Source organism: Sciurus carolinensis, chromosome 4, assembly GCF_902686445.1.
Source record: "Sciurus carolinensis chromosome 4, mSciCar1.2, whole genome shotgun sequence".
Taxonomy (NCBI): Eukaryota; Metazoa; Chordata; class Mammalia; order Rodentia; family Sciuridae; genus Sciurus; species Sciurus carolinensis.
The window spans coordinates 71,326,478-71,339,203 of record NC_062216.1 but is presented as its reverse complement, the minus strand read 5'-3'; the positions used below and the strand labels follow the sequence as shown (position 1 = coordinate 71,339,203).

General features: G+C 39.9%; 1 protein-coding gene across 1 annotated transcript in view; it reads left to right on the top strand.

The window, feature by feature from the left end:
- Ano2 (anoctamin 2) overlaps positions 1–12,726 on the top strand; it is a 352,538-nt gene that overhangs the window by 309,428 nt on the left and 30,384 nt on the right. The gene's annotated exons all lie outside the window — the stretch shown is intronic.

Here is a 12,726-nt window from a genome sequence, read left to right as displayed (position 1 = left end):
GAAACTTTTTTTTTTTTGACCTCTCAGCTTTTAATATTTGTAATTTGTTTTGTTTTTCAAAAACTCAAGCAAAAGACAGACCTGGCTTAGGAATCGCTCCACCTAGAACCCACACCCAGCTTTTTTTTTTTTTTTCTTTTTATTGTAAACAAATGGGATACATGTTGTTTCTCTGTCTGTACATGGCGTAAAGGCATACCATTTGTGTAATCATAAATTTACATAGGGTAATGTTGTTTGATTCATTCTGCCATTTTTTCCCTTCCCCCCCTCCCCTCCCACCCTTCCCCTCCATCTATACAGTCCTTCCTTCCTCCATTCCTGCCCCCCTCCCTAAACCCAACTCCGACCCCAACACTAACCCTTCCCACCCCCCATTATGTGTCATCATCCACTTATTAGCGGTATCATTCTTCCTTTGGTTTTTTGAGATTGGCTTATCTCACTTAGCATGATATTCTCCAGTTTCATCCATTTGCCTGCAAATGCCATAATTTTATCATTCTTTATGGCTGAGTAATATTCCATTGTATATATATATACCACTTTTTCTTTTTTTTTTTTTTTCAAATTGCATAAAAAATATTTTTTATTTATTTATTTATTTTTTTTATTGTGAACAAATGGGATACATGTTCTTTCTCTGTTTGTACATAGAGTAAAGGCATACCATTTGTGTAATCATACGTTTACATAGGGTGATGTTGGTTGATTCATTCTGTTATTTTTTTCCCCTTCCCCCCACCCCTCCCATCCCTCTTTTCCCTCTATACAGTCCTTCCTTCCCCCATTCTTGCCCCCCTCCCTAACCCTCACTCTAACCCTCAAACTAACCCCTCCCAAGCCCCATTATGTATCATCATCCACTTATCAGCGAGATCATTCTTCCTTTGGTTTTTTGAGATTGGCTTATCTCACTTAGCATGATATTCTCCAATTTCGTCCATTTGCTTGCAAATGCCATAATTTTATCATTCTTTATGGCTGAGTAATATTCCATTGTATATATATGCCACAGTTTCTTATCCATTCATCAACTGAAGGGCATCTAGGTTGGTTCCACAATCTGGCTATGGTGAATTGAGCAGCAATGAACATTGATGTGGCTGTATCTCTGTAGTATGCTGATTTTAAGTCCTTTGGGTATAGGCCAAGGAGTGGGATAGCTGGGTCAAATGGTAGTTCCATTCCAAGTTTTTTAAGGAATCTCCATACTGCCTTCCAGAGTGGTTGCACTAATTTGCAACCCCACCAGCAATGTATGAGTGTACCTTTTTCCCCACATCCTCGCCAACACCTGTTGTTGCTTGTGTTCTTGATAATTGCCATTCTGATTGGGGTGAGATGGAATCTTAGGGTGGTTTTGATTTGCATTTCTTTTATTACTAGAGATGTTGAACATTTTTCCATATGTTTGTTGATTGTTTGTATATCTTCTTCTGTGAAGTGTCTGTTCATTTCCTTAGACCATTTGTCGATTGGATTATTTGTAGTCTTGGTGTTGAGTTTTTTGAGTTCTTTATAGATTCTGGAGATTAGTGCTCTATCTGAAGTATGATTGGCAAAGATTTTCTCCCACTCTGTAGGCTCTTCTTCACATTGCTGATAGTTTCCTTTGCTGAGAGAAAGCTTTTTAGTTTGAATCTATCCCAGTTGTTGATTCTTGCTTTTATTTCTTGTGCTATGGGAGTCCTGTTGAGAAAGTCTGGTCCTAAGCCGACATGTTGAAGATCTGGACCTACTTTTTCTTCTATAAGATGCAGGGTCTCTGGTCTGATTCCGAGGTCCTTAATCCATTTTGAGTTTAGTTTTGTGCACGGTGAGAGATATGGGTTTATTTTCATTTTGTTGCATATGGATTTCCAATTTTCCCAGCACCATTTATTGAAGAGGCTATCTTTTCTCCATTGCATATTTTTGGCCCCTTTGTCTAGTATGAGGAAATTATATTTGTTTGGGTTTGTGTCCGTGTCCTCTATTCTGTACCATTGATCTACCTGTCTATTTTGGTACCAATACCATGCCGTTTTTGTTACTATTGCTTTGTAGTACAGTTGAAGTTCAGGTATTGCAATACCTCCTGCTTCATTTTTCCTGCGAAGGATTGCTTTAGCAATTCTGGGTTTCTTATTCTTCCAGATGAATTTCATGATTGCTTGTTCTACTTCTGTAAGGTACATCATTGGGATTTTAATTGGAATTGCATTGAATCTGTATAGCACTTTTGGTAGTATGGCCATTTTGACAATATTAATTCTGCCTATCCAGGAACATGGGAGATCTTTCCATCTTCTAAGGTGTTCCTTAATTTCTTTCTTTAGTGTTCTGTAGTTCTCATTGTAGAGGTCTTTCACCTCTTTTGTGAGATTGATTCCCAAGTATTTTATTTTTTTCGAGGCTATTGTGAATGGAGTAGTTTTCCTAACTTCTCTTTCTGAAGATTCATCACTTATGTATAAAAATGCATTGGATTTATGAGCATTGATCTTGCATCCTGCTACTTTACTGAATTCACTTATGAGTTCTAAGAGTTTTCTGGTGGAATTTCCTGGTTCCTCTAAGTATATAATCATATCATCAGCAAATAGGGATAGTTTGAGTTCTTCTTTTCCAATTCGTATCCCTTTAATTTCTTTGGTCTGTCTAATTGCTCTGGCTAGAGTTTCAAGGACGATATTGAATAGGAGTGGTGAGAGAGGGCATCCCTGCCTTGTTCCAGATTTTAGGGGGAATGCTTTCAGTTTTTCACCATTAAGAATAATATTAGCCATGGGCTTAGCATAGATGGCCTTTACAATGTTAAGGAACGTTCCCACTATCCCTATTTTTTCTAGTGTTTTGAGCATGAAGGGGTGCTGTATTTTATCAAATGCTTTTTCTGCATCTATTGAAATAATCATGTGATTCTTGACTTTAAGTCTGTTGATATGGTGAATTACATTTATTGATTTCCTGATGTTGAACCAACCTTGCATCCCTGGGATGAAACCCACTTGATCATGGTGCACTATCTTTTTAATACATTTTTGTATGCGATTTGCTAAAATTTTGTTGAGAATTTTTGCGTCGATGTTCATTAAGGATATTGGTCTGAAATTTTCTTTCCTAGTTGTGTCTCTGTCTGGTTTAGGTATCAGGGTGATATTGGCTTCGTAGAATGAGTTTGGGAGGGTTCCCTCCTCTTCTTTTTCATGGAATACTTTGAAAAGTATTGAAATGAGCTCTTCTTTAAAGGTTTTGTAGAACTCGGCTGAGAAACCATCAGGTCCTGGACTTTTCTTTGTTGGTAGGCTTTTGATGACTTCTTCTATTTCATTACTTGAAATTGGTCTATTTAAATTGTGTATGTCCTCCTCGTTTAGTTTAGGCAATTCATAGGTCTCTAGAAACTTGTTGATATCTTCGAAATTTTCTATTTTGTTGGAATATAGATTTTCAAAATAGCTTCTAATTATGTTTTGTATTTCGGTCGTGTCTGTTGTGATATTTCCTTGTTCATTCCGAATTTTAGTGATTTGGGTTTTCTCTCGTCTTCTCTTTGTTAGTGTGGCTAAAGGTTTATCAATTTTGTTTATTTTTTCGAAGAACCAACTATTTATTTTGTCAATTTTTTGTATTGTTTCTTTCGTTTCAATTTTGTTGATTTCAGCTCTCAGTTTAACTATTTCCTGTCTTCTACTACTTTTGGTGTTGGTCTGTTCTTCTTTTTCTAGGGCTTTGAGCTGTAGTGTTAGGTCATTTATTTTTTGAGTTTTACTTCTTTTATTAAATACGCTCCATGAAATAAATCTTCCTCTAAGAACCGCTTTCATAGTGTCCCAGAGATTTTGATACGATGTTTCTTTGTTCTCGTTTACCTCTAAGAATTTTTTAATTTCCTTCCTAATATCTTCTGTTATCCATTCCTCATATAATAGCATATTGTTTAATCTCCAGGTGTTGGAGTAATTTCTGTTTTTTGCTCTTTCATTTATTTCTAGTTTCAATACATTATGGTCTGATAAAATACAAGGAAGTGTCTCTATCTTCTTGTATTTGCTAACATTAGCTTTGTGGCATAATATATGGTCTATTTTAGAGAAGGATCCGTGTGCTGCTGAGAAGAAAGTGTATTCACTCTTCGTTGGATGGTATATTCTATAAATGTCTGTTAAGTCTAAATTATTGATTGTGTTATTGAGATCTATGGTTTCTTTGTTCAATTTTTGTTTGGAAGATCTGTCCAGTGGTGAGAGAGGCATGTTAAAATCACCTAGTATTATTGTATTGTGGTCTATTTGGTTTCTGAGATTGAGAAGGATTTGTTTGACATACATGGGTGAGCCACTGTTTGGGGCATAGATATTTATGATTGTTATGTCTTGCTGATTTATGGTTCCCTTAAGCATTATGAAATGTCCTTCTTTATCCCTTCTGATTAACTTTGGCTTGAAGTCCACTTTATCTGAAATGAGGATGGATACCCCAGCTTTTTTGCTGGGTCCATGTGCATGGTAAGTTTTTTCCCATCCTTTCACCTTTAGTCTATGGGTATCTCTTTCTAAGAGATGAGTCTCTTGCAGGCAACATATTGTTGGATCTTTCTTTTTTATCCAATCTGCCAGTCTATGTCTTTTGATTGATGAATTCAGGCCGTTAATATTCAGGGTTATTATTGAGATATGATTTGTATTCCCGGTCATTTGACTCATTTTATTCATTTATTTGCTTATTTTTGACACAACTTGGTTCCTCTTTATTTGAGAGTTCCTTTAGGATATATCCTCCCTTTGCTGATTTGCTTCTTTGTTTTCATATCTTCTTCATGGAATATTTTGCTGAGAATGTTCTGTAATGCTGGCTTTCTTTTTGTATATTCTTTTAGCTTTTGTTTATCATGGAAGGATTTTATTTCGTCGTCAAATCTGAAGGTAAGTTTTGCTGGGTATAAGATTCTTGGTTGGCATCCATTTTCTTTTAGGGCTTGAAAAATGTTATTCCAGGCCCTTCTAGCTTTTAGGGTCTGGATTGAAAAATCTGCTGATATCCGTATTGGCTTCCCCCTGAATGTAATTTGGTTCTTTTCTCTCACAGCCTTTAAGATTCTGTCTTTATTTTGTATGTTAGGTATTTTCATTATAATGTGCCTTGGTGTGGGTCTGTTGTAATTTTGTGTATTTGGAGTCCTGTAAGCCTCTTGAACTTGATTTTCCATTTCGTTCTTCAGATTTGGGAAATTTTCTGAAATTATCTCATTGAATAGGTTGTTCATTCCTTTGGTTTGTTTCTCTAAGCCTTCCTCAATCCCAATAATTCTCAAATTTGGCCTTTTCATGATATCCCATAGTTCTTGGAGATTCTGTTCATGATTTCTCACCATCTTCTCTGTTTGTTCGACTTTGTTTTCGAGGTTAAATATTTTGTCTTCAATATCTGAGGTTCTGTCTTCCAGGTGTTCTATCCTATTGGTTGTGCTTTCTATGGAGTTCTTAATTTGGTTTATTGTTTCCTTCATTTCAAGGATTTCTGTTTGTTTTTTTTTCAATATCTCTAACTCTTTATTGAAATGGTCTTTTGCTTCCTGTATTTGCTTTTAACTGTCTATTGGTGCGTTCATTCAATGCCTGCATTTGCTCTTTCATTTCATCGTTTGCTTCCCTTATCATGTTGATTATGTACATTCTGAACTCCCTTTCTGACATTTCTTCTGCCATGCTGTCATTGGATTTTATTGATATAACATCCAGATTTGTTTGAGGCATTTTCTTCCCTTGTTTTCTCATATTGTTCAGGTATCAGTGGACTGCAGAGATGTTGCAGATTTCCTCTATTGACTTATAATGTCCCTGAAGATTGCTAGTGTATCCCCTCTTATCCTTCAGTAGCCTGAAGTCTTAGAGGAAGTTGATACTTCGGTGTTCCCCTAGGTAGCTGCCTCTCTAGGGGTGGTGGTCTTCAGGTGGGGTATATTCCCTGCTAGAGGGCAGAGGTGCCTCTACTTGTTGACCAATGGTCATCCAAAGGGGAACTAGACTGCGGGCTGAGGCAATGCCTGTTTGGGCCTGTGTCTCTGGTTTTACCGTCTTTGTGGGAAAACCTCACTCGGCGGGGAAGACCCACTCGGTGGGGAGGTCTCGCTAGTCCGTTCCCCTCCTAGAGGTTCCCCTCAGTCCACAACTACCGCCTGGGCAGGGCAGCCTTCCCAAGCAACGTTTCCAGGGGCCTGGACCTAACTCCTGGGCTTGGGAGCCCTGCCCTTTGCAGACGAGTCTCCTTAGGTAGCCCCTCCTCAGAGAAGCTGCCCGAAGTCCTGGAACCTTCGCTCCACCCCTCAGCTGGTCTCTGTGTAGCTCTCCTGGGCCTGGGAGCCTCACCCTTCGTAGACGAGTCTCCTTAGGTTGTCCCTTCTTAGAGAAGCTGCCCGAAGTCCTGGAACCTTCACTTCTCCCCTCAGCTTGTCTCTGTGTAGTTCATTCAAGAAAAGGTGCCTAGGTCGCTGGACCGGACCTTGCTATGCACCTAATCGCCTGGCTATGCGACCCGCCCTCTGACCAGTCACTTGGAGCCTCGTACATATGTTCCAAGCCCCAGTGACCCGTCGCTCATCTCTTCCTCCAGACAGCCACCTGGTGCTCTGTGTGGGCGCTTGGAGACCAAGCCACTCACTGCGTACCTCCACCTCCTCTGGGCAGTCCCCTCCCCGTTGCTCAGGCGGTTGCTGGATCCAAACAACTCGCTGCCTGGGCAGGGCAGCCTTCGCAGGCAACGTTCTCTTTCTCTGGCAGCCACTCTTTCTCTGGCAGCCGCTGGAGCCCTGGCAGATCGCTTCAAAACCAAGCGGTGTGTCGCACAACCTCCTTTGCAAAGTTCCCCGCTTTCTGAGTTCACTGCTCCAGCGGGGGAGGTGTGTCTTGCCGCCTGGGCAGGGCAGCCTTCGCAGGCAACGTTCCCAGGGGCCCGGACCTCCCTCCTGGGCTTGGGAGCCTCACCCTTCGCAGACGAGTCTCCTTAGGTTAGAGAATCTGCCCGCGGTCCTGGAAACTTCAATCCGCCATTTTTCGCTCCACTTCGCTGTCGGTGTTTACCGCTCTGGCGGGGGAGGGGCGACCCGCCGAGTCACTCTACTTCACAAAGTTCTCTGCATTCCGGGGCTACTGCCCCATCGGGGACGCCTCCCCTATGGGAGAAACTCACCCGGCGGCTTTGAGTTGGTCCCAAGTCACTATCTCCTCTTTTGAATCTTGAGTCCTGGAGCAACATGAAATGCAGCCGCCCTCTAGTCCGCCATCATTTCCAGGTGCTCAGGAGCCAGTCTTTGTCCCTAGGGATCTTCAATCCCTGCACAGCAGAGCAAACTGGGACTCTGAAGCAGGAGAATAAAACCTAGAGTTGAATGACTAATATGGCAGTCTCAGGGAAAACCCACATTTTCTTTATCCATTCATCAGTTGAAGGACTTCTAGGTTGGTTCCACAATCTGGCTATTGTGAACTGAGCAGCTATGAACATTGATGTGGCTGTATCTCTGTAATATGCTGATTTTAAGTCCTTTGGGTATAGGCCGAGGAGTGGGATAGCTGGGTCAAATGGTGTTTCCATTCCAAGTTTTCTAAGGAATCTCCACACTGCTTTCCAGAGTGGCTGCACTAATTTGCAGCCCCACCAGCAATGTAAGAGTGTACCTTTCTCCCCACATCCTCGCCAACACCCGTTGTTGCTTGTATTCTTGATAATTGCCATTCTAATTGGGGTGAGATGGAATCTTAGGGTGGTTTTGATTTGCATTTCTCTTATTACTAGAGATGTTGAACATTTTTCCATATGTTTGTTGATTGCTTGTATATCTTCTTCTGTGAAGTGTCTATTCATTTCCTTAGCCCATTTGTCAATTGGATTATTTACATTCTTGGTGTAGAGTTTTTTGAGTTCTTTATAGATTCTGGAGATTAGCGCTCTATCTGAAGTATGATTGGCAAAGATTTTCTCCCACTCTGTAGGCTCTTTCTTCACATTGCTGATAGTTTCCTTTGCTGAGAGAAAGCTTTTTAGTTTGAATCTATCCCAGTTATTAATTCTTGCTTTTATTTCTTGTGCTATGGGAGTCCTGTTGAGGAAGTCTGGTCCTAAGCTGACATGTTGAAACTCTGGACCTACTTTTTCTTCTATAAGATGCAAGGTCTCTGGTCTGATTCCGAGATCCTTAATCCATTTTGAGTTTAGTTTCGTGCATGGTGAGAGATATGGGTTTAGTTTCATTCTGTTGCATATGGATTTCCAATTCTCCCAGCACCATTTGTTGAAGAGGCTATCTTTTCTCCATTGCATATTTTTGGCCCCTTTGTCTAGTATGAGAAAATTGTATTTATTTGGGTTTGTGTCCGTGTCCTCTATTCTGTACCATTGATCCACCTTTCTATTTTGGTACCAATACCATGCCGTTTTTGTTACTATTGCTTTGTAGTAGAGTTGAAGATCTGGTATTGCGATACCCCCTGCTTCACTCTTTCTGCCAAGGATTGCTTTAGCTATTCTGGGTTTTTTATTCTTCCAGATGAATTTCATAATTGCTTGCTCTATTTCTGTAAGGTACATCATTGGGATTTTAATTGGAATTGCATTGAATCTGTATAGCACTTTTGGTAGTATGGCCATTTTGACAATATTAATTCTTCCTATCCAAGAACATGGGAGATCTTTCCATCTTCTAAGGTTTTCTTGAATTTCTTTCTTTAGTGTTCTGTAGTTCTCATTGTAGAGGTCTTTCACCTCTTTTGTGAGATTGATTCCCAAATACTTTATTTTTTTCGAAGCTATTGTGAATGGGGTAGTTTTCCTAATTTCTCTTTCTGAAGATTCATCGCTTATGTATAGATGCCTTAGATTTATGTGCATTGATCTTATATCCCGCTACTTTACTGAATTCACTTATGAGATCTAAAAGTTTTCTGGTGGAATTTCCTGGTTCCTCTAAGTATATAATCATATCATCAGCAAATAGGGATAGTTTGAGTTCTTCTTTTCCAATTCGTATCCCTTTAATTTCTTTGGTCTGTCTAAGTGCTCTGGCTACTCCCATCAGAAACTTTTTTTCCAAGACTTGAAACTAATGAATTAAAAGAATAATATACTAATGATCAACAGCCCAGATATAGCATCTAAACATTTGTTCAATCTAGAGATTATAGAGAAACGCCAATCAGAGTCAACAGAAGAATCAGTCAATACTTAATTCAGTACTTAATATAATTGCACCTGTCATTGTGTTTACACAATGACTCCTGACCCCTTTGGTTATTCACTTTTAATAGGGGCTAGCAATGCCTCTCTGTGCACCTGGTACCTCCCTCATTATTTCTAGTGGATATTTATCCTATTCTGTTGTAAGAATGTATGATTGTAAGTTAAGAGTAGAAGGAGGGGCAGGGTTTAGATTAGATAGTCATGAGAGGTCTATCCCTGGAGTGTCTGTCTAAAGTTAGGGCAAAACCTGAGCTTTTTAACGTAAATCAACTCATCAGAAAAGGATCAGTCACAATGTGTGCTTCAGGAATGATTGCTATAGAAAACATCAAGACCCACCCAATTTATGGAAGCCATGGTTTTCTCATACCTTTCACATTTAGCTAAGTGCTACCTCTAATCCATACTGACTCTGAGCCAGGTATTTGCACAGGGGTGACTTCTCATATTTCAGATGCCATTCTACATCTGCCATCCTCTTGCCCAGAAAGAAGAGTTGCTGCCAGAGACCAAGCCTTCCACTAGTAATCCTTGACTTCTGTCTACCTCCACCCTCCATCCCTAGTCCCCACCCCACCAGCAATTATCTGTGTGTATTCCCATGCCTGCTGCCTGTCTGTGCAACTAGCCGCCTATTGCAAACCTTTCTTTGTGTGATTAAGAGCAAAGACCCTTTAACTGTATTCCCTGCCTTCAAATCCTGACTCTGTTTCTGACTAGCTGGATGACCTTGGGAGAGTGCTTAACTTTTCAAGTATCTATTTGCTTAGTTGTCAAAAAATTGATAATAATATTTATCCCATGGGATTGTTGTGAGTATTCAATGAATTAATAGCTGTGAAGAGCTTAGAAGAGTGTCTTTACATATAGAAGCCATATGTTTTAGTAAGCCTTTTCCTCTCTGTGACCCAAAAAAAAAAAAAAAAAAAAGAAGAAGAAGAAAAATCTAACAAGAACAATGTAGAGGAGAAAAGTTATGTTGGTTCATGGTATCAGCAGTTCAGTCCATGATCAGCCAGCTCCACAGCTCTGGGTGTGAGGTGAGGCAGAACACTGTGGTGGAAGGATGTGGAAGAGGAAAGTAAATCATAGCACAGCCACCAGGAAGCAGAGAGAGAGAGGACACCACTCACCAGGGGCACAATATGAACCCCAAATATGTACATTCCCACAGACCAACTTCCTCTAGCCACACCCTACCTGCCTATAGTTATCCCCCAGTTAATTCATAGTAGTGGATTAATCCACTTATGGGGTTACACCTCTCATGATCTAATCATTGCACCTCTGAAAATTCTTGCCTTGTCTCACACATGATCTTTTGGGAGACACCTCATATCTAAACCATAGCACTGTAGTGAAGTGTCAGTGTTGCTTCTTTTAATGATCTTGAGGTCCTAGGAAAGCAGAGACTAGGAAATGTGCTCGACTTTGTCAGCTTTTGTATGGTTAAATATAAATCCACAGTGCTTTTAAATTTGAATACTTACAAAGTAATGGGAAGAGGACTTCTAGAAGAAATTCACAGCAAGGTTTTAAAGTGAAATTTACAGCACAGATTAAAAACACAAAAGCAAACAAAAAACTCAAATACTTACAGGTTATAAGTGAATAAAACAACCATATATCTATAACAGAAAGTTTGAAAATACTGTAAAGAAAGGAAAGTCTCTCTCAAAACTCCCCTCATTCTAACCCAACTTTTAAAAGCATTTTGGTGCCATTTCTTAAACACACTTTGTTTTATGTAAGATTTTAAAAATAAGGTTGTGATCACATTTACACCATTGTTTCTTTTCTATTCAACATTATATGAATAAATACTTCAAGTCGTCACATAATATTCAAAACTAATAGCTTCACGATAGTCCCTCTAATAAGTGTAGCATTGTTTATCTCCCCGTTCAGGGCATGGAGGCTTATTTCCCAATTTTCCCCTATTTTGATGCTCTAAAACAGTATATGCTATCTTTGTGCATCTAATCTTTTCTGCATTTAGTATCATTTCATCAAGATAGATTTACACAGATGTGATTGGCTGGTCTAAGATACGATCATTTTGTAGTTCTTGATTCATTTTACCAAATTACTTTCTGAAAGGGTTAGATCAGTTCACCTAGACACAGGCAATGCATGGAAACACCCTTTTAGCAAATACTCTTACATATTCCACTTCCTAAAGTCACGTGATATGGAAGAATTATCAGTTTATAGTAAGCTTCAGACTCCCAACCCCCAGTGCACACCCCATTCCACCCTGTTGACCTGAATATTCCAGACTCATCCCTAGCTTCAATTTATACAGTGCTTTCTCTGTGAAGTCTCTCCAGGCCAACCCCAGTTGTTCCTGAGTGATGTCATTATTTATTAGCTCTTCTGTCCTAGCCTTGTGTTTGGTGCACACACTGATGGGATTTTACTGAATTATGGTACTGTTGCTCATGGCTCATATATCTGTTTTCCAGCAGGCCCAGTCTGTTAGGTTCTAGAAACAGCAGTGAGCAGGGACCAGGGCTTATTCACCTTTATATCCCCTGGGAGTCCTGCACATTTCATGGCACATAATTCTCATGTGTGTCTGAGAAATAAAAATGAATTCATGCAATCATCTATGAATGGATATGTCTGTTAATTAATGGAAAAAGATTTATTAACAGTGATGAGATGGAAATGAAGGATCATTTTCCAAGCAACACGGGATGGATGGTGAAGATGTTCTGAAGAGGTTTCCAGGTTTGGCAGGAGGTTCTCTCTGGTTCCAATGATCTGCATATCAGCAATAAGAGCAGAGAATAGTGTTCCAAGGAAGAAGACGGGCGAGTGAGACAAAGACAACTATATAATAGTTTAGGGATAGGAAAGGTTGCGATACAGACCTGGGATTAGTGGACAATCCTGAAGATAGACTAGTCATGTCAGAACAGAGGAAGTGATGGTACAATCTTCACCGTTATGGTGACAAAGAATTCTTCATTGCCTTTGGGCAAATGGGCAGCAAATGCAGAAGGGGGTTCCAAGGTTAAGGAAGGAATGGGGAAGCACAGACATATTTATTTGATGATTCATTTATTCTTTCATTCATCAATTTATTTTGGTACCAGGGATTGAACCCAGGAATGCTTAATCACTGAGCCATATCCCCAACCCTTTTTATGTTTTATTTTGAGGCAGTGTCTTACTAAGTTGCTTACAGCCTTACTAAATTGCTGAGGCTGACTGTAAAACTTCGATCCTCCTGCCTTAGCCTCCTGAGTTACTGAGATTATAGGCACGCACCACCGTGCCTGGCACATTCATCAAATTTTATTCAGCTCCTAGATGGAGGAACAAGTTTGGAAACCAGAATAGTGTCTTCATCAATTCAGAGTGACAATGACATTGATTTAGTCGACATTCATTAGATACAAATGCAGGCTTGTCTGGAAGAGGAAGCAGCCTGGATCACACATGGATTTCTCAAGCTGGGTTCCACAGAAAACCTTTAGCCATTTCACTAAGAATTTTAAT